Source organism: Triturus cristatus, chromosome 5_2 (genome assembly GCF_964204655.1).
Source record: "Triturus cristatus chromosome 5_2, aTriCri1.1, whole genome shotgun sequence".
In the NCBI taxonomy this organism is placed as follows: Eukaryota; Metazoa; Chordata; class Amphibia; order Caudata; family Salamandridae; genus Triturus; species Triturus cristatus.
The window spans coordinates 554,736,628-554,761,288 of record NC_140588.1 but is presented as its reverse complement, the minus strand read 5'-3'; the positions used below and the strand labels follow the sequence as shown (position 1 = coordinate 554,761,288).

At 33.6% G+C, this 24,661-nt stretch overlaps 15 non-coding genes across 15 annotated transcripts; 5 read left to right on the top strand and 10 right to left on the bottom strand.

Moving 5' to 3' along the window:
• Positions 1–802: 802 nt before the first annotated feature.
• TRNAQ-UUG (transfer RNA glutamine (anticodon UUG)) lies at positions 803–874 on the bottom strand. Its single transcript has one exon. It is a non-coding gene; the product is annotated as a tRNA-Gln (tRNA).
• Positions 875–3,319: 2,445 nt separating this feature from the next.
• Positions 3,320–3,391, bottom strand: TRNAQ-UUG (transfer RNA glutamine (anticodon UUG)). Its single transcript has one exon. It is a non-coding gene; the product is annotated as a tRNA-Gln (tRNA).
• A 1,548-nt stretch (positions 3,392–4,939) lies between these two features.
• Positions 4,940–5,011, top strand: TRNAQ-CUG (transfer RNA glutamine (anticodon CUG)). Its single transcript has one exon. It is a non-coding gene; the product is annotated as a tRNA-Gln (tRNA).
• An 825-nt stretch (positions 5,012–5,836) lies between these two features.
• TRNAQ-UUG (transfer RNA glutamine (anticodon UUG)) lies at positions 5,837–5,908 on the bottom strand. The gene has a single exon. It is a non-coding gene; the product is annotated as a tRNA-Gln (tRNA).
• Positions 5,909–7,456: 1,548 nt separating this feature from the next.
• Positions 7,457–7,528, top strand: TRNAQ-CUG (transfer RNA glutamine (anticodon CUG)). The gene has a single exon. It is a non-coding gene; the product is annotated as a tRNA-Gln (tRNA).
• Positions 7,529–8,353: 825 nt separating this feature from the next.
• TRNAQ-UUG (transfer RNA glutamine (anticodon UUG)) lies at positions 8,354–8,425 on the bottom strand. Its single transcript has one exon. It is a non-coding gene; the product is annotated as a tRNA-Gln (tRNA).
• A 1,548-nt stretch (positions 8,426–9,973) lies between these two features.
• Positions 9,974–10,045, top strand: TRNAQ-CUG (transfer RNA glutamine (anticodon CUG)). The gene has a single exon. It is a non-coding gene; the product is annotated as a tRNA-Gln (tRNA).
• An 825-nt stretch (positions 10,046–10,870) lies between these two features.
• Positions 10,871–10,942, bottom strand: TRNAQ-UUG (transfer RNA glutamine (anticodon UUG)). Its single transcript has one exon. It is a non-coding gene; the product is annotated as a tRNA-Gln (tRNA).
• Positions 10,943–12,490: 1,548 nt separating this feature from the next.
• On the top strand, positions 12,491–12,562 carry TRNAQ-CUG (transfer RNA glutamine (anticodon CUG)). The gene has a single exon. It is a non-coding gene; the product is annotated as a tRNA-Gln (tRNA).
• An 825-nt stretch (positions 12,563–13,387) lies between these two features.
• TRNAQ-UUG (transfer RNA glutamine (anticodon UUG)) lies at positions 13,388–13,459 on the bottom strand. Its single transcript has one exon. It is a non-coding gene; the product is annotated as a tRNA-Gln (tRNA).
• A 2,444-nt stretch (positions 13,460–15,903) lies between these two features.
• TRNAQ-UUG (transfer RNA glutamine (anticodon UUG)) lies at positions 15,904–15,975 on the bottom strand. The gene has a single exon. It is a non-coding gene; the product is annotated as a tRNA-Gln (tRNA).
• Positions 15,976–18,419: 2,444 nt separating this feature from the next.
• Positions 18,420–18,491, bottom strand: TRNAQ-UUG (transfer RNA glutamine (anticodon UUG)). The gene has a single exon. It is a non-coding gene; the product is annotated as a tRNA-Gln (tRNA).
• Positions 18,492–20,039: 1,548 nt separating this feature from the next.
• Positions 20,040–20,111, top strand: TRNAQ-CUG (transfer RNA glutamine (anticodon CUG)). Its single transcript has one exon. It is a non-coding gene; the product is annotated as a tRNA-Gln (tRNA).
• An 825-nt stretch (positions 20,112–20,936) lies between these two features.
• TRNAQ-UUG (transfer RNA glutamine (anticodon UUG)) lies at positions 20,937–21,008 on the bottom strand. Its single transcript has one exon. It is a non-coding gene; the product is annotated as a tRNA-Gln (tRNA).
• Positions 21,009–23,452: 2,444 nt separating this feature from the next.
• Positions 23,453–23,524, bottom strand: TRNAQ-UUG (transfer RNA glutamine (anticodon UUG)). The gene has a single exon. It is a non-coding gene; the product is annotated as a tRNA-Gln (tRNA).
• Positions 23,525–24,661: the final 1,137 nt, after the last annotated feature.

Sequence of the window (24,661 nt, the reverse complement as noted above, 5' to 3'; positions counted from 1 at the left end):
TTAACTCATTTTTTAGAATTTGGTCTAGAAAAAACCTAATATCAATGTTTTATACTGATGCGTATGAACGCATAAGTATGTATAGATGCATACATAGCTTTATCCATCTAGATAGCTGTTAGACAATATGAACATATCAATTATTCATAAACATAAATATTGAAGCTGAACCTAGAAACTGTTCTTTCACATCCACATTGTAAACATGAGTTTATTTTCCTTTCTCATCTATATGGCCAGTAATGAGATAGTTCATTTTTGCTGATTTCTTAGCTGACAACATGCTGGACTTACACAGTGCATTTCATTGTGAATTTCTTTGAAAGTGAATTTCAGATTCACACCTTTGACATGTCTTTCAAAAGATTCAACTTTATTGGTTGTGGATTTACTGTTGAAAATCAGTGTGTAAAATCTTTGTACGTCTGAATTTCAAGATTATTATTCAAACTGCACATCTTCGGTCCCCGTAATACAAAGTTTGACTCCTCAAGTTTTGTTTTAATGAATGCTTTGCAATTAAAAAGTTCCTTGTTCCCCTTATTAATAACAGTAAGATTTTAAAAAGTAATGTCGTGCATCAAGCCCCTGTGATGAGTTTGAGAAACCAGAGTGAGTTTGTAAAATCTCTCATTATTTTGAGCCATTTAGTTTCCAGGTATTGTAAAAATTCTATTATTTGCTCACATCTAGTAAACTTTTAGAGTATAATCAATAAATTAATTTTTCACCCTACCGGTATTAGATATGTGATATTAATGAATACACTTGAAAGAAAATGATTTGGTCAAGAGTCATAAAATGGTCCCACCGAGATTTGAACTCGGATCATTGGATTCAAAGTCCAAAGTGCTAACCATTACACCATGGAACCTCCCATGTGAAAGGAGTGCAAACTGCTGCAGCAATGTGGAAATGTCAAAGTTTTTAATATTCTACTGTCAAAGAGAAACTGAATTGGATTGCTTTCCTATTCTGGTAAACTTTTGCATATTGAACTATGTTGGGGAAGGATGTTGCCCAAAAGACTCAAATAACGTTATAACTCTGTTGAACAGTGGTTGGTATGTGAGATAATATTTTTCAATGAAAGATAAGTTGCCCCCTGAGGCAAATCTCTTCTGTCAAAATGGAAAGCTCACCCTGGTACGGGAGGGTGGATGGTGTCGTGGTTAGCACTCTGGACTCTGAAAACAGGGATCTGAGTACAAATTTCAGTGGGACTTATCTGAACATTACAATTTTCTTTTCCATTCAGTTCTTAGAAGTTTTATTTGGAACAACATCACATTTACTTATAAACATGTAAAAATCAACCTGTACATATGTATCTCTGTATATATAGCTATATGTCTCTGTATATTTATAGGAACATATAAACATATAGATTATAAAAATAAATATAATTAGTGGAGGTGAAAATCATGAACAGTTGTTGCCTCTCAGCATTTGAAACATGAGTTTCTACTTCTTTCTCTTTTATATGTCCTGAAATTGAGATAGTCACTTTTTACTCATTATTGATCCAACAATACAGTTGATGTATACAAAGCATATCATATGATTTGTGAATGAAGTTCAAAAATGAGAATTTGATCAGTACCTGTCATGCCTCCGACCAAAAGCTTATATTTTACGATTGGAGATCAACTGTTGTAAATCAGCATGAAAAACATTTTCTTTTCACGATTTCCATACTAATATAAAACAACATTTTTACTAGCTGAATGAGATCATCATTTGGGTTCCTCTATGTTTGATTGAAGAAAACTTCTCATTCAAAATGTGCTATTTTCGCCTTATCAATAGCGGGAAAGCTTAAAAAAGTGATGCTGTGAATCACCCGTCTGAAATGCGTTTGAGAAAATCAGGATATGATTTTATAATGGCTAACTACTTTGTGAAGAAATTTGATGTCAAAGTATTGTAAAGTTTGTATTGATGTAACTTGTTCAAGCTGATGGACATTTTGAAAGCATTCAATAATTGACTCTTTCAACCTACTGGTGTTGGATTTGAGCTATCAATGAACAAAGATGAAGAAATGGAAAAGCTCAAGAGTAATAAAAAAAGTCCCTCCAAGGTTTCAAATCGGATCATTGGATGCAAAGTCCAAATTGCCAACCATTGCTCTATCGAGCCACCCATGCAGGAGACAGAGACATTGCTTCAGTAGTCTGGAAATGTAGACTGTTTTATTATGCTACAGGCAAAGATGAACATTGTGATATAACTTTTATATTCAGATAAACATTTGAATATTTAACACTTTTATAGGGAATATAGCTGAAAAGAATCAAATCACATTAAATCTCTATCCACTATGACCATTCAAATGAGATATCTTTTTATCAATATAAGAGAAGGACATCACTGATGCGCTCTCTTTTGTCTCAATGGAAAAGGCACTCTTGTGTGAGAGGGTTCCATGGTGTAATGGTTAGCACTCTGGACTCTGAATCCAGCGATCCGAGTTCAAATCTTGGTGGGACCTACTACAATTATGAGATTCACTGTTTAACTCATTTTTTAGAATTTGGTCTAGAAAAAACCTAATATCAATGTTTTATACTGATGCGTATGAACGCATAAGTATGTATAGATGCATACATAGCTTTATCCATCTAGATAGCTGTTAGACAATATGAACATATCAATTATTCATAAACATAAATATTGAAGCTGAACCTAGAAACTGTTCTTTCACATCCACATTGTAAACATGAGTTTATTTTCCTTTCTCATCTATATGGCCAGTAATGAGATAGTTCATTTTTGCTGATTTCTTAGCTGACAACATGCTGGACTTACACAGTGCATTTCATTGTGAATTTCTTTGAAAGTGAATTTCAGATTCACACCTTTGACATGTCTTTCAAAAGATTCAACTTTATTGGTTGTGGATTTACTGTTGAAAATCAGTGTGTAAAATCTTTGTACGTCTGAATTTCAAGATTATTATTCAAACTGCACATCTTCGGTCCCCGTTATACAAAGTTTGACTCCTCAAGTTTTGTTTTAATGAATGCTTTGCAATTAAAAAGTTCCTTGTTCCCCTTATCAATAACCGTAAGATTTTAAAAAGTAATGTCGTGCATCAAGCCCCTGTGATGAGTTTGAGAAACCAGAGTGAGTTTGTAAAATCTCTCATTATTTTGAGCCATTTAGTTTCCAGGTATTGTAAAAATTCTATTATTTGCTCACATCTAGTAAACTTTTAGAGTATAATCAATAAATTAATTTTTCACCCTACCGGTATTAGATATGTGATATTAATGAATACACTTGAAAGAAAATGATTTGGTCAAGAGTCATAAAATGGTCCCACCGAGATTTGAACTCGGATCATTGGATTCAAAGTCCAAAGTGCTAACCATTACACCATGGAACCTCCCATGTGAAAGGAGTGCAAACTGCTGCAGCAATGTGGAAATGTCAAAGTTTTTAATATTCTACTGTCAAAGAGAAACTGAATTGGATTGCTTTCCTATTCTGGTAAACTTTTGCATATTGAACTATGTTGGGGAAGGATGTTGCCCAAAAGACTCAAATAACGTTATAACTCTGTTGAACAGTGGTTTTTATGTGAGATAATATTTTTCAATGAAAGATAAGTTGCCCCCTGAGGCAAATCTCTTCTGTCAAAATGGAAAGCTCACCCTGGTACGGGAGGGTGGATGGTGTTGTGGTTAGCACTCTGGACTCTGAAAACAGGGATCTGAGTACAAATTTCAGTGGGACTTATCTGAACATTACAATTTTCTTTTCCATTCAGTTCTTAGAAGTTTTATTTGGAACAACATCACATTTACTTATAAACATGTAAAAATCAACCTGTACATATGTATCTCTGTATATATAGCTATATGTCTCTGTATATTTATAGGAACATATAAACATATAGATTATAAAAATAAATATAATTAGTGGAGGTGAAAATCATGAACAGTTGTTGCCTCTCAGCATTTGAAACATGAGTTTCTACTTCTTTCTCTTTTATATGTCCTGAAATTGAGATAGTCACTTTTTACTCATTATTGATCCAACAATACAGTTGATGTATACAAAGCATATCATATGATTTGTGAATGAAGTTCAAAAATGAGAATTTGATCAGTACCTGTCATGCCTCCGACCAAAAGCTTATATTTTACGATTGGAGATCAACTGTTGTAAATCAGCATGAAAAACATTTTCTTTTCACGATTTCCATACTAATATAAAACAACATTTTTACTAGCTGAATGAGATCATCATTTGGGTTCCTCTATGTTTGATTGAAGAAAACTTCTCATTCAAAATGTGCTATTTTCGCCTTATCAATAGCGGGAAAGCTTAAAAAAGTGATGCTGTGAATCACCCGTCTGAAATGCGTTTGAGAAAATCAGGATATGATTTTATAATGGCTAACTACTTTGTGAAGAAATTTGATGTCAAAGTATTGTAAAGTTTGTATTGATGTAACTTGTTCAAGCTGATGGACATTTTGAAAGCATTCAATAATTGACTCTTTCAACCTACTGGTGTTGGATTTGAGCTATCAATGAACAAAGATGAAGAAATGGAAAAGCTCAAGAGTAATAAAAAAAGTCCCTCCAAGGTTTCAAATCGGATCATTGGATGCAAAGTCCAAATTGCCAACCATTGCTCTATCGAGCCACCCATGCAGGAGACAGAGACATTGCTTCAGTAGTCTGGAAATGTAGACTGTTTTATTATGCTACAGGCAAAGATGAACATTGTGATATAACTTTTATATTCAGATAAACATTTGAATATTTAACACTTTTATAGGGAATATAGCTGAAAAGAATCAAATCACATTAAATCTCTATCCACTATGACCATTCAAATGAGATATCTTTTTATCAATATAAGAGAAGGACATCACTGATGCGCTCTCTTTTGTCTCAATGGAAAAGGCACGCTTGTGTGAGAGGGTTCCATGGTGTAATGGTTAGCACTCTGGACTCTGAATCCAGCGATCTGAGTTCAAATCTCGGTGGGACCTACTACAATTATGAGATTCACTGTTTAACTCATTTTTTAGAATTTGGTCTAGAAAAAACCTAATATCAATGTTTTATACTGATGCGTATGAACGCATAAGTATGTATAGATGCATACATAGCTTTATCCATCTAGATAGCTGTTAGACAATATGAACATATCAATTATTCATAAACATAAATATTGAAGCTGAACCTAGAAACTGTTCTTTCACATCCACATTGTAAACATGAGTTTATTTTCCTTTCTCATCTATATGGCCAGTAATGAGATAGTTCATTTTTGCTGATTTCTTAGCTGACAACATGCTGGACTTACACAGTGCATTTCATTGTGAATTTCTTTGAAATTGAATTTCAGATTCACACCTTTGACATGTCTTTCAAAAGATTCAACTTTATTGGTTGTGGATTTACTGTTGAAAATCAGTGTGTAAAATCTTTGTACGTCTGAATTTCAAGATTATTATTCAAACTGCACATCTTCGGTCCCCGTAATACAAAGTTTGACTCCTCAAGTTTTGTTTTAATGAATGCTTTGCAATTAAAAAGTTCCTTGTTCCCCTTATCAATAACAGTAAGATTTTAAAAAGTAATGTCGTGCATCAAGCCCCTGTGATGAGTTTGAGAAACCAGAGTGAGTTTGTAAAATCTCTCATTATTTTGAGCCATTTAGTTTCCAGGTATTGTAAAAATTCTATTATTTGCTCACATCTAGTAAACTTTTAGAGTATAATCAATAAATTAATTTTTCACCCTACCGGTATTAGATATGTGATATTAATGAATACACTTGAAAGAAAATGATTTGGTCAAGAGTCATAAAATGGTCCCACCGAGATTTGAACTCGGATCATTGGATTCAAAGTCCAAAGTGCTAACCATTACACCATGGAACCTCCCATGTGAAAGGAGTGCAAACTGCTGCAGCAATGTGGAAATGTCAAAGTTTTTAATATTCTACTGTCAAAGAGAAACTGAATTGGATTGCTTTCCTATTCTGGTAAACTTTTGCATATTGAACTATGTTGGGGAAGGATGTTGCCCAAAAGACTCAAATAACGTTATAACTCTGTTGAACAGTGGTTTTTATGTGAGATAATATTTTTCAATGAAAGATAAGTTGCCCCCTGAGGCAAATCTCTTCTGTCAAAATGGAAAGCTCACCCTGGTACGGGAGGGTGGATGGTGTTGTGGTTAGCACTCTGGACTCTGAAAACAGGGATCTGAGTACAAATTTCAGTGGGACTTATCTGAACATTACAATTTTCTTTTCCATTCAGTTCTTAGAAGTTTTATTTGGAACAACATCACATTTACTTATAAACATGTAAAAATCAACCTGTACATATGTATCTCTGTATATATAGCTATATGTCTCTGTATATTTATAGGAACATATAAACATATAGATTATAAAAATAAATATAATTAGTGGAGGTGAAAATCATGAACAGTTGTTGCCTCTCAGCATTTGAAACATGAGTTTCTACTTCTTTCTCTTTTATATGTCCTGAAATTGAGATAGTCACTTTTTACTCATTATTGATCCAACAATACAGTTGATGTATACAAAGCATATCATATGATTTGTGAATGAAGTTCAAAAATGAGAATTTGATCAGTACCTGTCATGCCTCCGACCAAAAGCTTATATTTTACGATTGGAGATCAACTGTTGTAAATCAGCATGAAAAACATTTTCTTTTCACGATTTCCATACTAATATAAAACAACATTTTTACTAGCTGAATGAGATCATCATTTGGGTTCCTCTATGTTTGATTGAAGAAAACTTCTCATTCAAAATGTGCTATTTTCGCCTTATCAATAGCGGGAAAGCTTAAAAAAGTGATGCTGTGAATCACCCGTCTGAAATGCGTTTGAGAAAATCAGGATATGATTTTATAATGGCTAACTACTTTGTGAAGAAATTTGATGTCAAAGTATTGTAAAGTTTGTATTGATGTAACTTGTTCAAGCTGATGGACATTTTGAAAGCATTCAATAATTGACTCTTTCAACCTACTGGTGTTGGATTTGAGCTATCAATGAACAAAGATGAAGAAATGGAAAAGCTCAAGAGTAATAAAAAAAGTCCCTCCAAGGTTTCAAATCGGATCATTGGATGCAAAGTCCAAATTGCCAACCATTGCTCTATCGAGCCACCCATGCAGGAGACAGAGACATTGCTTCAGTAGTCTGGAAATGTAGACTGTTTTATTATGCTACAGGCAAAGATGAACATTGTGATATAACTTTTATATTCAGATAAACATTTGAATATTTAACACTTTTATAGGGAATATAGCTGAAAAGAATCAAATCACATTAAATCTCTATCCACTATGACCATTCAAATGAGATATCTTTTTATCAATATAAGCGAAGGACATCACTGATGCGCTCTCTTTTGTCTCAATGGAAAAGGCACGCTTGTGTGAGAGGGTTCCATGGTGTAATGGTTAGCACTCTGGACTCTGAATCCAGCGATCTGAGTTCAAATCTCGGTGGGACCTACTACAATTATGAGATTCACTGTTTAACTCATTTTTTAGAATTTGGTCTAGAAAAAACCTAATATCAATGTTTTATACTGATGCGTATGAACGCATAAGTATGTATAGATGCATACATAGCTTTATCCATCTAGATAGCTGTTAGACAATATGAACATATCAATTATTCATAAACATAAATATTGAAGCTGAACCTAGAAACTGTTCTTTCACATCCACATTGTAAACATGAGTTTATTTTCCTTTCTCATCTATATGGCCAGTAATGAGATAGTTCATTTTTGCTGATTTCTTAGCTGACAACATGCTGGACTTACACAGTGCATTTCATTGTGAATTTCTTTGAAAGTGAATTTCAGATTCACACCTTTGACATGTCTTTCAAAAGATTCAACTTTATTGGTTGTGGATTTACTGTTGAAAATCAGTGTGTAAAATCTTTGTACGTCTGAATTTCAAGATTATTATTCAAACTGCACATCTTCGGTCCCCGTAATACAAAGTTTGACTCCTCAAGTTTTGTTTTAATGAATGCTTTGCAATTAAAAAGTTCCTTGTTCCCCTTATCAATAACAGTAAGATTTTAAAAAGTAATGTCGTGCATCAGGCCCCTGTGATGAGTTTGAGAAACCAGAGTGAGTTTGTAAAATCTCTCATTATTTTGAGCCATTTAGTTTCCAGGTATTGTAAAAATTCTATTATTTGCTCACATCTAGTAAACTTTTAGAGTATAATCAATAAATTAATTTTTCACCCTACCGGTATTAGATATGTGATATTAATGAATACACTTGAAAGAAAATGATTTGGTCAAGAGTCATAAAATGGTCCCACCGAGATTTGAACTCGGATCATTGGATTCAAAGTCCAAAGTGCTAACCATTACACCATGGAACCTCCCATGTGAAAGGAGTGCAAACTGCTGCAGCAATGTGGAAATGTCAAAGTTTTTAATATTCTACTGTCAAAGAGAAACTGAATTGGATTGCTTTCCTATTCTGGTAAACTTTTGCATATTGAACTATGTTGGGGAAGGATGTTGCCCAAAAGACTCAAATAACGTTATAACTCTGTTGAACAGTGGTTGGTATGTGAGATAATATTTTTCAATGAAAGATAAGTTGCCCCCTGAGGCAAATCTCTTCTGTCAAAATGGAAAGCTCACCCTGGTACGGGAGGGTGGATGGTGTCGTGGTTAGCACTCTGGACTCTGAAAACAGGGATCTGAGTACAAATTTCAGTGGGACTTATCTGAACATTACAATTTTCTTTTCCATTCAGTTCTTAGAAGTTTTATTTGGAACAACATCACATTTACTTATAAACATGTAAAAATCAACCTGTACATATGTATCTCTGTATATATAGCTATATGTCTCTGTATATTTATAGGAACATATAAACATATAGATTATAAAAATAAATATAATTAGTGGAGGTGAAAATCATGAACAGTTGTTGCCTCTCAGCATTTGAAACATGAGTTTCTACTTCTTTCTCTTTTATATGTCCTGAAATTGAGATAGTCACTTTTTACTCATTATTGATCCAACAATACAGTTGATGTATACAAAGCATATCATATGATTTGTGAATGAAGTTCAAAAATGAGAATTTGATCAGTACCTGTCATGCCTCCGACCAAAAGCTTATATTTTACGATTGGAGATCAACTGTTGTAAATCAGCATGAAAAACATTTTCTTTTCACGATTTCCATACTAATATAAAACAACATTTTTACTAGCTGAATGAGATCATCATTTGGGTTCCTCTATGTTTGATTGAAGAAAACTTCTCATTCAAAATGTGCTATTTTCGCCTTATCAATAGCGGGAAAGCTTAAAAAAGTGATGCTGTGAATCACCCGTCTGAAATGCGTTTGAGAAAATCAGGATATGATTTTATAATGGCTAACTACTTTGTGAAGAAATTTGATGTCAAAGTATTGTAAAGTTTGTATTGATGTAACTTGTTCAAGCTGATGGACATTTTGAAAGCATTCAATAATTGACTCTTTCAACCTACTGGTGTTGGATTTGAGCTATCAATGAACAAAGATGAAGAAATGGAAAAGCTCAAGAGTAATAAAAAAAGTCCCTCCAAGGTTTCAAATCGGATCATTGGATGCAAAGTCCAAATTGCCAACCATTGCTCTATCGAGCCACCCATGCAGGAGACAGAGACATTGCTTCAGTAGTCTGGAAATGTAGACTGTTTTATTATGCTACAGGCAAAGATGAACATTGTGATATAACTTTTATATTCAGATAAACATTTGAATATTTAACACTTTTATAGGGAATATAGCTGAAAAGAATCAAATCACATTAAATCTCTATCCACTATGACCATTCAAATGAGATATCTTTTTATCAATATAAGAGAAGGACATCACTGATGCGCTCTCTTTTGTCTCAATGGAAAAGGCACGCTTGTGTGAGAGGGTTCCATGGTGTAATGGTTAGCACTCTGGACTCTGAATCCAGCGATCCGAGTTCAAATCTCGGTGGGACCTACTACAATTATGAGATTCACTGTTTAACTCATTTTTTAGAATTTGGTCTAGAAAAAACCTAATATCAATGTTTTATACTGATGCGTATGAACGCATAAGTATGTATAGATGCATACATAGCTTTATCCATCTAGATAGCTGTTAGACAATATGAACATATCAATTATTCATAAACATAAATATTGAAGCTGAACCTAGAAACTGTTCTTTCACATCCACATTGTAAACATGAGTTTATTTTCCTTTCTCATCTATATGGCCAGTAATGAGATAGTTCATTTTTGCTGATTTCTTAGCTGACAACATGCTGGACTTACACAGTGCATTTCATTGTGAATTTCTTTGAAAGTGAATTTCAGATTCACACCTTTGACATGTCTTTCAAAAGATTCAACTTTATTGGTTGTGGATTTACTGTTGAAAATCAGTGTGTAAAATCTTTGTACGTCTGAATTTCAAGATTATTATTCAAACTGCACATCTTCGGTCCCCGTAATACAAAGTTTGACTCCTCAAGTTTTGTTTTAATGAATGCTTTGCAATTAAAAAGTTCCTTGTTCCCCTTATCAATAACAGTAAGATTTTAAAAAGTAATGTCGTGCATCAAGCCCCTGTGATGAGTTTGAGAAACCAGAGTGAGTTTGTAAAATCTCTCATTATTTTGAGCCATTTAGTTTCCAGGTATTGTAAAAATTCTATTATTTGCTCACATCTAGTAAACTTTTAGAGTATAATCAATAAATTAATTTTTCACCCTACCGGTATTAGATATGTGATATTAATGAATACACTTGAAAGAAAATGATTTGGTCAAGAGTCATAAAATGGTCCCACCGAGATTTGAACTCGGATCATTGGATTCAAAGTCCAAAGTGCTAACCATTACACCATGGAACCTCCCATGTGAAAGGAGTGCAAACTGCTGCAGCAATGTGGAAATGTCAAAGTTTTTAATATTCTACTGTCAAAGAGAAACTGAATTGGATTGCTTTCCTATTCTGGTAAACTTTTGCATATTGAACTATGTTGGGGAAGGATGTTGCCCAAAAGACTCAAATAACGTTATAACTCTGTTGAACAGTGGTTTTTATGTGAGATAATATTTTTCAATGAAAGATAAGTTGCCCCCTGAGGCAAATCTCTTCAGTCAAAATGGAAAGCTCACCCTGGTACGGGAGGGTGGATGGTGTTGTGGTTAGCACTCTGGACTCTGAAAACAGGGATCTGAGTACAAATTTCAGTGGGACTTATCTGAACATTACAATTTTCTTTTCCATTCAGTTCTTAGAAGTTTTATTTGGAACAACATCACATTTACTTATAAACATGTAAAAATCAACCTGTACATATGTATCTCTGTATATATAGCTATATGTCTCTGTATATTTATAGGAACATATAAACATATAGATTATAAAAATAAATATAATTAGTGGAGGTGAAAATCATGAACAGTTGTTGCCTCTCAGCATTTGAAACATGAGTTTCTACTTCTTTCTCTTTTATATGTCCTGAAATTGAGATAGTCACTTTTTACTCATTATTGATCCAACAATACAGTTGATGTATACAAAGCATATCATATGATTTGTGAATGAAGTTCAAAAATGAGAATTTGATCAGTACCTGTCATGCCTCCGACCAAAAGCTTATATTTTACGATTGGAGATCAACTGTTGTAAATCAGCATGAAAAACATTTTCTTTTCACGATTTCCATACTAATATAAAACAACATTTTTACTAGCTGAATGAGATCATCATTTGGGTTCCTCTATGTTTGATTGAAGAAAACTTCTCATTCAAAATGTGCTATTTTCGCCTTATCAATAGCGGGAAAGCTTAAAAAAGTGATGCTGTGAATCACCCGTCTGAAATGCGTTTGAGAAAATCAGGATATGATTTTATAATGGCTAACTACTTTGTGAAGAAATTTGATGTCAAAGTATTGTAAAGTTTGTATTGATGTAACTTGTTCAAGCTGATGGACATTTTGAAAGCATTCAATAATTGACTCTTTCAACCTACTGGTGTTGGATTTGAGCTATCAATGAACAAAGATGAAGAAATGGAAAAGCTCAAGAGTAATAAAAAAAGTCCCTCCAAGGTTTCAAATCGGATCATTGGATGCAAAGTCCAAATTGCCAACCATTGCTCTATCGAGCCACCCATGCAGGAGACAGAGACATTGCTTCAGTAGTCTGGAAATGTAGACTGTTTTATTATGCTACAGGCAAAGATGAACATTGTGATATAACTTTTATATTCAGATAAACATTTGAATATTTAACACTTTTATAGGGAATATAGCTGAAAAGAATCAAATCACATTAAATCTCTATCCACTATGACCATTCAAATGAGATATCTTTTTATCAATATAAGAGAAGGACATCACTGATGCGCTCTCTTTTGTCTCAATGGAAAAGGCACGCTTGTGTGAGAGGGTTCCATGGTGTAATGGTTAGCACTCTGGACTCTGAATCCAGCGATCCGAGTTCAAATCTCGGTGGGACCTACTACAATTATGAGATTCACTGTTTAACTCATTTTTTAGAATTTGGTCTAGAAAAAACCTAATATCAATGTTTTATACTGATGCGTATGAACGCATAAGTATGTATAGATGCATACATAGCTTTATCCATCTAGATAGCTGTTAGACAATATGAACATATCAATTATTCATAAACATAAATATTGAAGCTGAACCTAGAAACTGTTCTTTCACATCCACATTGTAAACATGAGTTTATTTTCCTTTCTCATCTATATGGCCAGTAATGAGATAGTTCATTTTTGCTGATTTCTTAGCTGACAACATGCTGGACTTACACAGTGCATTTCATTGTGAATTTCTTTGAAAGTGAATTTCAGATTCACACCTTTGACATGTCTTTCAAAAGATTCAACTTTATTGGTTGTGGATTTACTGTTGAAAATCAGTGTGTAAAATCTTTGTACGTCTGAATTTCAAGATTATTATTCAAACTGCACATCTTCGGTCCCCGTAATACAAAGTTTGACTCCTCAAGTTTTGTTTTAATGAATGCTTTGCAATTAAAAAGTCCCTTGTTCCCCTTATCAATAACAGTAAGATTTTAAAAAGTAATGTCGTGCATCAAGCCCCTGTGATGAGTTTGAGAAACCAGAGTGAGTTTGTAAAATCTCTCATTATTTTGAGCCATTTAGTTTCCAGGTATTGTAAAAATTCTATTATTTGCTCACATCTAGTAAACTTTTAGAGTATAATCAATAAATTAATTTTTCACCCTACCGGTATTAGATATGTGATATTAATGAATACACTTGAAAGAAAATGATTTGGTCAAGAGTCATAAAATGGTCCCACCGAGATTTGAACTCGGATCATTGGATTCAAAGTCCAAAGTGCTAACCATTACACCATGGAACCTCCCATGTGAAAGGAGTGCAAACTGCTGCAGCAATGTGGAAATGTCAAAGTTTTTAATATTCTACTGTCAAAGAGAAACTGAATTGGATTGCTTTCCTATTCTGGTAAACTTTTGCATATTGAACTATGTTGGGGAAGGATGTTGCCCAAAAGACTCAAATAACGTTATAACTCTGTTGAACAGTGGTTTTTATGTGAGATAATATTTTTCAATGAAAGATAAGTTGCCCCCTGAGGCAAATCTCTTCTGTCAAAATGGAAAGCTCACCCTGGTACGGGAGGGTGGATGGTGTTGTGGTTAGCACTCTGGACTCTGAAAACAGGGATCTGAGTACAAATTTCAGTGGGACTTATCTGAACATTACAATTTTCTTTTCCATTCAGTTCTTAGAAGTTTTATTTGGAACAACATCACATTTACTTATAAACATGTAAAAATCAACCTGTACATATGTATCTCTGTATATATAGCTATATGTCTCTGTATATTTATAGGAACATATAAACATATAGATTATAAAAATAAATATAATTAGTGGAGGTGAAAATCATGAACAGTTGTTGCCTCTCAGCATTTGAAACATGAGTTTCTACTTCTTTCTCTTTTATATGTCCTGAAATTGAGATAGTCACTTTTTACTCATTATTGATCCAACAATACAGTTGATGTATACAAAGCATATCATATGATTTGTGAATGAAGTTCAAAAATGAGAATTTGATCAGTACCTGTCATGCCTCCGACCAAAAGCTTATATTTTACGATTGGAGATCAACTGTTGTAAATCAGCATGAAAACATTTTCTTTTCACGATTTCCATACTAATATAAAACAACATTTTTACTAGCTGAATGAGATCATCATTTGGGTTCCTCTATGTTTGATTGAAGAAAACTTCTCATTCAAAATGTGCTATTTTCGCCTTATCAATAGCGGGAAAGCTTAAAAAAGTGATGCTGTGAATCACCCGTCTGAAATGCGTTTGAGAAAATCAGGATATGATTTTATAATGGCTAACTACTTTGTGAAGAAATTTGATGTCAAAGTATTGTAAAGTTTGTATTGATGTAACTTGTTCAAGCTGATGGACATTTTGAAAGCATTCAATAATTGACTCTTTCAACCTACTGGTGTTGGATTTGAGCTATCAATGAACAAAGATGAAGAAATGGAAAAGCTCAAGAGTAATAAAAAAAGTCCCTCCAAGGTTTCAAATCGGATCATTGGATGCAAAGTCCAAATTGCCAACCATTGCTCTATCGAGCCACCCATGCAGGAGACAGAGACATTGCTTCAGTAGTCTGGAAATGTAGACTGTTTTATTATGCTACAGGCAAAGATGAACATTGTGATATAACTTTTATATTCAGATAAACATTTGAATATTTAACACTTTTATAGGGAATATAGCTGAAAAGAATCAAATCACATTAAATCTCTATCCACTATGACCATTCAAATGAGATATCTTTTTATCAATATAAGAGAAGGACATCACTGATGCGCTCTCTTTTGTCTCAATGGAAAAGGCACGCTTGTGTGAGAGGGTTCAATGGTGTAATGGTTAGCACTCTGGACTCTGAATCCAGCGATCCGAGTTCAAATCTTGGTGGGACCTACTACAATTATGAGATTCACTGTTTAACTCATTTTTTAGAATTTGGTCTAGAAAAAACCTAATATCAATGTTTTATACTGATGCGTATGAACGCATAAGTATGTATAGATGCATACATAGCTTTATCCATCTAGATAGCTGTTAGACAATATGAACATATCAATTATTCATAAACATAAATATTGAAGCTGAACCTAGAAACTGTTCTTTCACATCCACATTGTAAACATGAGTTTATTTTCCTTTCTCATCTATATGGCCAGTAATGAGATAGTTCATTTTTGCTGATTTGTTAGCTGACAACATGCTGGACTTACACAGTGCATTTCATTGTGAATTTCTTTGAAAGTGAATTTCAGATTCACACCTTTGACATGTCTTTCAAAAGATTCAACTTTATTGGTTGTGGATTTACTGTTGAAAATCAGTGTGTAAAATCTTTGTACGTCTGAATTTCAAGATTATTATTCAAACTGCACATCTTCGGTCCCCGTAATACAAAGTTTGACTCCTCAAGTTTTGTTTTAATGAATGCTTTGCAATTAAAAAGTTCCTTGTTCCCCTTATCAATAACAGTAAGATTTTAAAAAGTAATGTCGTGCATCAAGCCCCTGTGATGAGTTTGAGAAACCAGAGTGAGTTTGTAAAATCTCTCATTATTTTGAGCCATTTAGTTTCCAGGTATTGTAAAAATTCTATTATTTGCTCACATCTAGTAAACTTTTAGAGTATAATCAATAAATTAATTTTTCACCCTACCGGTATTAGATATGTGATATTAATGAATACACTTGAAAGAAAATGATTTGGTCAAGAGTCATAAAATGGTCCCACCGAGATTTGAACTCGGATCATTGGATTCAAAGTCCAAAGTGCTAACCATTACACCATGGAACCTCCCATGTGAAAGGAGTGCAAACTGCTGCAGCAATGTGGAAATGTCAAAGTTTTTAATATTCTACTGTCAAAGAGAAACTGAATTGGATTGCTTTCCTATTCTGGTAAACTTTTGCATATTGAACTATGTTGGGGAAGGATGTTGCCCAAAAGACTCAAATAACGTTATAACTCTGTTGAACAGTGGTTTTTATGTGAGATAATATTTTTCAATGAAAGATAAGTTGCCCCCTGAGGCAAATCTCTTCTGTCAAAATGGAAAGCTCACCCTGGTACGGGAGGGTGGATGGTGTTGTGGTTAGCACTCTGGACTCTGAAAACAGGGATCTGAGTACAAATTTCAGTGGGACTTATCTGAACATTACAATTTTCTTTTCCATTCAGTTCTTAGAAGTTTTATTTGGAACAACATCACATTTACTTATAAACATGTAAAAATCAACCTGTACATATGTATCTCTGTATATATAGCTATATGTCTCTGTATATTTATAGGAACATATAAACATATAGATTATAAAAATAAATATAATTAGTGGAGGTGAAAATCATGAACAGTTGTTGCCTCTCAGCATTTGAAACATGAGTTTCTACTTCTTTCTCTTTTATATGTCCTGAAATTGAGATAGTCACTTTTTACTCATTATTGATCCAACAATACAGTTGATGTATACAAAGCATATCATATGATTTGTGAATGAAGTTCAAAAATGAGAATTTGATCAGTACCTGTCATGCCTCCAACCAAAAGCTTATATTTTACGATTGGAGATCAACTGTTGTAAATCAGCATGAAAACATTTTCTTTTCACGATTTCCATACTAATATAAAACAACATTTTTACTAGCTGAATGAGATCATCATTTGGGTTCCTCTATGTTTGATTGAAGAAAACTTCTCATTCAAAATGTGCTATTTTCGCCTTATCAATAGCGGGAAAGCTTAAAAAAGTGATGCTGTGAATCACCCGTCTGAAATGCGTTTGAGAAAATCAGGATATGATTTTATAATGGCTAACTACTTTGTGAAGAAATTTGATGTCAAAGTATTGTAAAGTTTGTATTGATGTAACTTGTTCAAGCTGATGGACATTTTGAAAGCATTCAATAATTGACTCTTTCAACCTACTGGTGTTGGATTTGAGCTATCAATGAACAAAGATGAAGAAATGGAAAAGGTCAAGAGTAATAAAAAAAGTCCCTCCAAGGTTTCAAATCGGATCATTGGATGCAAAGTCCAAATTGCCAACCATTGCTCTATCGAGCCACCCATGCAGGAGACAGAGACATTGCTTCAGTAGTCTGGAAATGTAGACTGTTTTATTATGCTACAGGCAAAGATGAACATTGTGATATAACTTTTATATTCAGATAAACATTTGAATATTTAACACTTTTATAGGGAATATAGCTGAAAAGAATCAAATCACATTAAATCTCTATCCACTATGACCATTCAAATGAGATATCTTTTTATCAATATAAGAGAAGGACATCACTGATGCGCTCTCTTTTGTCTCAATGGAAAAGGCATGCTTGTGTGAGAGGGTTCAATGGTGTAATGGTTAGCACTCTGGACTCTGAATCCAGCGATCCGAGTTCAAATCTTGGTGGGACCTGCTACAATTATGAGATTCACTGTTTAACTCATTTTTTAGAATTTGGTCTAGAAAAAACCTAATATCAATGTTTTATACTGATGCGTATGAACGCATAAGTATGTATAGATGCATACATAGCTTTATCCATCTAGATAGCTGTTAGACAATATGAACATATCAATTATTCATAAACATAAATATTGAAGCTGAACCTAGAAACTGTTCTTTCACATCCACATTGTAAACATGAGTTTATTTTCCTTTCTCATCTATATGGCCAGTAATGAGATAGTTCATTTTTGCTGATTTCTTAGCTGACAACATGCTGGACTTACACAGTGCATTTCATTGTGAATTTCTTTGAAAGTGAATTTCAGATTCACACCTTTGACATGTCTTTCAAAAGATTCAACTTTATTGGTTGTGGATTTACTGTTGAAAATCAGTGTGTAAAATCTTTGTACGTCTGAATTTCAAGATTATTATTCAAACTGCACATCTTCGGTCCCCGTAATACAAAGTTTGACTCCTCAAGTTTTGTTTTAATGAATGCTTTGCAATTAAAAAGTTCCTTGTTCCCCTTATCAATAACAGTAAGATTTTAAAAAGTAATGTCGTGCATCAAGCCCCTGTGATGAGTTTGAGAAACCAGAGTGAGTTTGTAAAATCTCTCATTATTTTGAGCCATTTAGTTTCCAGGTATTGTAAAAATTCTATTATTTGCTCACATCTAGTAAACTTTTAGAGTATAATCAATAAATTAATTTTTCACCCTACCGGTATTAGATATGTGATATTAATGAATACACTTGAAAGAAAATGATTTGGTCAAGAGTCATAAAATGGTCCCACCGAGATTTGAACTCGGATCATTGGATTCAAAGTCCAAAGTGCTAACCATTACACCATGGAACCTCCCATGTGAAAGGAGTGCAAACTGCTGCAGCAATGTGGAAATGTCAAAGTTTTTAATATTCTACTGTCAAAGAGAAACTGAATTGGATTGCTTTCCTATTCTGGTAAACTTTTGCATATTGAACTATGTTGGGGAAGGATGTTGCCCAAAAGACTCAAATAACGTTATAACTCTGTTGAACAGTGGTTTTTATGTGAGATAATATTTTTCAATGAAAGATAAGTTGCCCCCTGAGGCAAATCTCTTCTGTCAAAATGGAAAGCTCACCCTGGTACGGGAGGGTGGATGGTGTTGTGGTTAGCACTCTGGACTCTGAAAACAGGGATCTGAGTACAAATTTCAGTGGGACTTATCTGAACATTACAATTTTCTTTTCCATTCAGTTCTTAGAAGTTTTATTTGGAACAACATCACATTTACTTATAAACATGTAAAAATCAACCTGTACATATGTATCTCTGTATATATAGCTATATGTCTCTGTATATTTATAGGAACATATAAACATATAGATTATAAAAATAAATATAATTAGTGGAGGTGAAAATCATGAACAGTTGTTGCCTCTCAGCATTTGAAACATGAGTTTCTACTTCTTTCTCTTTTATATGTCCTGAAATTGAGATAGTCACTTTTTACTCAGTATTGATCCAACAATACAGTTGATGTATACAAAGCATATCATATGATTTGTGAATGAAGTTCAAAAATGAGAATTTGATCAGTACCTGTCATGCCTCCGACCAAAAGCTTATATTTTACGATTGGAGATCAACTGTTGTAAATCAGCATGAAAAACATTTTCTTTTCACGATTTCCATACTAATATAAAACAACATTTTTACTAGCTGAATGAGATCATCATTTGGGTTCCTCTATGTTTGATTGAAGAAAACTTCTCATTCAAAATGTGCTATTTTCGCCTTATCAATAGCGGGAAAGCTTAAAAAAGTGATGCTGTGAATCACCCGTCTGAAATGCGTTTGAGAAAATCAGGATATGATTTTATAATGGCTAACTACTTTGTGAAGAAATTTGATGTCAAAGTATTGTAAAGTTTGTATTGATGTAACTTGTTCAAGCTGATGGACATTTTGAAAGCATTCAATAATTGACTCTTTCAACCTACTGGTGTTGGATTTGAGCTATCAATGAACAAAGATGAAGAAATGGAAAAGCTCAAGAGTAATAAAAAAAGTCCCTCCAAGGTTTCAAATCGGATCATTGGATGCAAAGTCCAAATTGCCAACCATTGCTCTATCGAGCCACCCATGCAGGAGACAGAGACATTGCTTCAGTAGTCTGGAAATGTAGACTGTTTTATTATGCTACAGGCAAAGATGAACATTGTGATATAACTTTTATATTCAGATAAACATTTGAATATTTAACACTTTTATAGGGAATATAGCTGAAAAGAATCAAATCACATTAAATCTCTATCCACTATGACCATTCAAATGAGATATCTTTTTATCAATATAAGAGAAGGACATCACTGATGCGCTCTCTTTTGTCTCAATGGAAAAGGCACGCTTGTGTGAGAGGGTTCCATGGTGTAATGGTTAGCACTCTGGACTCTGAATCCAGCGATCCGAGTTCAAATCTCGGTGGGACCTACTACAATTATGAGATTCACTGTTTAACTCATTTTTTAGAATTTGGTCTAGAAAAAACCTAATATCAATGTTTTATACTGATGCGTATGAACGCATAAGTATGTATAGATGCATACATAGCTTTATCCATCTAGATAGCTGTTAGACAATATGAACATATCAATTATTCATAAACATAAATATTGAAGCTGAACCTAGAAACTGTTCTTTCACATCCACATTGTAAACATGAGTTTATTTTCCTTTCTCATCTATATGGCCAGTAATGAGATAGTTCATTTTTGCTGATTTCTTAGCTGACAACATGCTGGACTTACACAGTGCATTTCATTGTGAATTTCTTTGAAAGTGAATTTCAGATTCACACCTTTGACATGTCTTTCAAAAGATTCAACTTTATTGGTTGTGGATTTACTGTTGAAAATCAGTGTGTAAAATCTTTGTACGTCTGAATTTCAAGATTATTATTCAAACTGCACATCTTCGGTCCCCGTAATACAAAGTTTGACTCCTCAAGTTTTGTTTTAATGAATGCTTTGCAATTAAAAAGTTCCTTGTTCCCCTTATCAATAACAGTAAGATTTTAAAAAGTAATGTCGTGCATCAAGCCCCTGTGATGAGTTTGAGAAACCAGAGTGAGTTTGTAAAATCTCTCATTATTTTGAGCCATTTAGTTTCCAGGTATTGTAAAAATTCTATTATTTGCTCACATCTAGTAAACTTTTAGAGTATAATCAATAAATTAATTTTTCACCCTACCGGTATTAGATATGTGATATTAATGAATACACTTGAAAGAAAATGATTTGGTCAAGAGTCATAAAATGGTCCCACCGAGATTTGAACTCGGATCATTGGATTCAAAGTCCAACGTGCTAACCATTACACCATGGAACCTCCCATGTGAAAGGAGTGCAAACTGCTGCAGCAATGTGGAAATGTCAAAGTTTTTAATATTCTACTGTCAAAGAGAAACTGAATTGGATTGCTTTCCTATTCTGGTAAACTTTTGCATATTGAACTATGTTGGGGAAGGATGTTGCCCAAAAGACTCAAATAACGTTATAACTCTGTTGAACAGTGGTTTTTATGTGAGATAATATTTTTCAATGAAAGATAAGTTGCCCCCTGAGGCAAATCTCTTCTGTCAAAATGGAAAGCTCACCCTGGTACGGGAGGGTGGATGGTGTTGTGGTTAGCACTCTGGACTCTGAAAACAGGGATCTGAGTACAAATTTCAGTGGGACTTATCTGAACATTACAATTTTCTTTTCCATTCAGTTCTTAGAAGTTTTATTTGGAACAACATCACATTTACTTATAAACATGTAAAAATCAACCTGTACATATGTATCTCTGTATATATAGCTATATGTCTCTGTATATTTATAGGAACATATAAACATATAGATTATAAAAATAAATATAATTAGTGGAGGTGAAAATCATGAACAGTTGTTGCCTCTCAGCATTTGAAACATGAGTTTCTACTTCTTTCTCTTTTATATGTCCTGAAATTGAGATAGTCACTTTTTACTCATTATTGATCCAACAATACAGTTGATGTATACAAAGCATATCATATGATTTGTGAATGAAGTTCAAAAATGAGAATTTGATCAGTACCTGTCATGCCTCCGACCAAAAGCTTATATTTTACGATTGGAGATCAACTGTTGTAAATCAGCATGAAAACATTTTCTTTTCACGATTTCCATACTAATATAAAACAACATTTTTACTAGCTGAATGAGATCATCATTTGGGTTCCTCTATGTTTGATTGAAGAAAACTTCTCATTCAAAATGTGCTATTTTCGCCTTATCAATAGCGGGAAAGCTTAAAAAAGTGATGCTGTGAATCACCCGTCTGAAATGCGTTTGAGAAAATCAGGATATGATTTTATAATGGCTAACTACTTTGTGAAGAAATTTGATGTCAAAGTATTGTAAAGTTTGTATTGATGTAACTTGTTCAAGCTGATGGACATTTTGAAAGCATTCAATAATTGACTCTTTCAACCTACTGGTGTTGGATTTGAGCTATCAATGAACAAAGATGAAGAAATGGAAAAGGTCAAGAGTAATAAAAAAAGTCCCTCCAAGGTTTCAAATCGGATCATTGGATGCAAAGTCCAAATTGCCAACCATTGCTCTATCGAGCCACCCATGCAGGAGACAGAGACATTGCTTCAGTAGTCTGGAAATGTAGACTGTTTTATTATGCTACAGGCAAAGATGAACATTGTGATATAACTTTTATATTCAGATAAACATTTGAATATTTAACACTTTTATAGGGAATATAGCTGAAAAGAATCAAATCACATTAAATCTCTATCCACTATGACCATTCAAATGAGATATCTTTTTATCAATATAAGAGAAGGACATCACTGATGCGCTCTCTTTTGTCTCAATGGAAAAGGCACGCTTGTGTGAGAGGGTTCAATGGTGTAATGGTTAGCACTCTGGACTCTGAATCCAGCGATCCGAGTTCAAATCTCGGTGGGACCTACTACAATTATGAGATTCACTGTTTAACTCATTTTTTAGAATTTGGTCTAGAAAAAACCTAATATCAATGTTTTATACTGATGCGTATGAACGCATAAGTATGTATAGATGCATACATAGCTTTATCCATCTAGATAGCTGTTAGACAATATGAACATATCAATTATTCATAAACATAAATATTGAAGCTGAACCTAGAAACTGTTCTTTCACATCCACATTGTAAACATGAGTTTATTTTCCTTTCTCATCTATATGGCCAGTAATGAGATAGTTCATTTTTGCTGATTTCTTAGCTGACAACATGCTGGACTTACACAGTGCATTTCATTGTGAATTTCTTTGAAAGTGAATTTCAGATTCACACCTTTGACATGTCTTTCAAAAGATTCAACTTTATTGGTTGTGGATTTACTGTTGAAAATCAGTGTGTAAAATCTTTGTACGTCTGAATTTCAAGATTATTATTCAAACTGCACATCTTCGGTCCCCGTAATACAAAGTTTGACTCCTCAAGTTTTGTTTTAATGAATGCTTTGCAATTAAAAAGTTCCTTGTTCCCCTTATCAATAACAGTAAGATTTTAAAAAGTAATGTCGTGCATCAAGCCCCTGTGATGAGTTTGAGAAACCAGAGTGAGTTTGTAAAATCTCTCATTATTTTGAGCCATTTAGTTTCCAGGTATTGTAAAAATTCTATTATTTGCTCACATCTAGTAAACTTTTAGAGTATAATCAATAAATTAATTTTTCACCCTACCGGTATTAGATATGTGATATTAATGAATACACTTGAAAGAAAATGATTTGGTCAAGAGTCATAAAATGGTCCCACCGAGATTTGAACTCGGATCATTGGATTCAAAGTCCAAAGTGCTAACCATTACACCATGGAACCTCCCATGTGAAAGGAGTGCAAACTGCTGCAGCAATGTGGAAATGTCAACGTTTTTAATATTCTACTGTCAAAGAGAAACTGAATTGGATTGCTTTCCTATTCTGGTAAACTTTTGCATATTGAACTATGTTGGGGAAGGATGTTGCCCAAAAGACTCAAATAACGTTATAACTCTGTTGAACAGTGGTTTTTATGTGAGATAATATTTTTCAATGAAAGATAAGTTGCCCCCTGAGGCAAATCTCTTCTGTCAAAATGGAAAGCTCACCCTGGTACGGGAGGGTGGATGGTGTTGTGGTTAGCACTCTGGACTCTGAAAACAGGGATCTGAGTACAAATTTCAGTGGGACTTATCTGAACATTACAATTTTCTTTTCCATTCAGTTCTTAGAAGTTTTATTTGGAACAACATCACATTTACTTATAAACATGTAAAAATCAACCTGTACATATGTATCTCTGTATATATAGCTATATGTCTCTGTATATTTATAGGAACATATAAACATATAGATTATAAAAATAAATATAATTAGTGGAGGTGAAAATCATGAACAGTTGTTGCCTCTCAGCATTTGAAACATGAGTTTCTACTTCTTTCTCTTTTATATGTCCTGAAATTGAGATAGTCACTTTTTACTCATTATTGATCCAACAATACAGTTGATGTATACAAAGCATATAATATGATTTGTGAATGAAGTTCAAAAATGAGAATTTGATCAGTACCTGTCATGCCTCCGACCAAAAGCTTATATTTTACGATTGGAGATCAACTGTTGTAAATCAGCATGAAAAACATTTTCTTTTCACGATTTCCATACTAATATAAAACAACATTTTTACTAGCTGAATGAGATCATCATTTGGGTTCCTCTATGTTTGATTGAAGAAAACTTCTCATTCAAAAAGTGCTATTTTCGCCTTATCAATAGCGGGAAAGCTTAAAAAAGTGATGCTGTGAATCACCCGTCTGAAATGCGTTTGAGAAAATCAGGATATGATTTTATAATGGCTAACTACTTTGTGAAGAAATTTGATGTCAAAGTATTGTAAAGTTTGTATTGATGTAACTTGTTCAAGCTGATGGACATTTTGAAAGCATTCAATAATTGACTCTTTCAACCTACTGGTGTT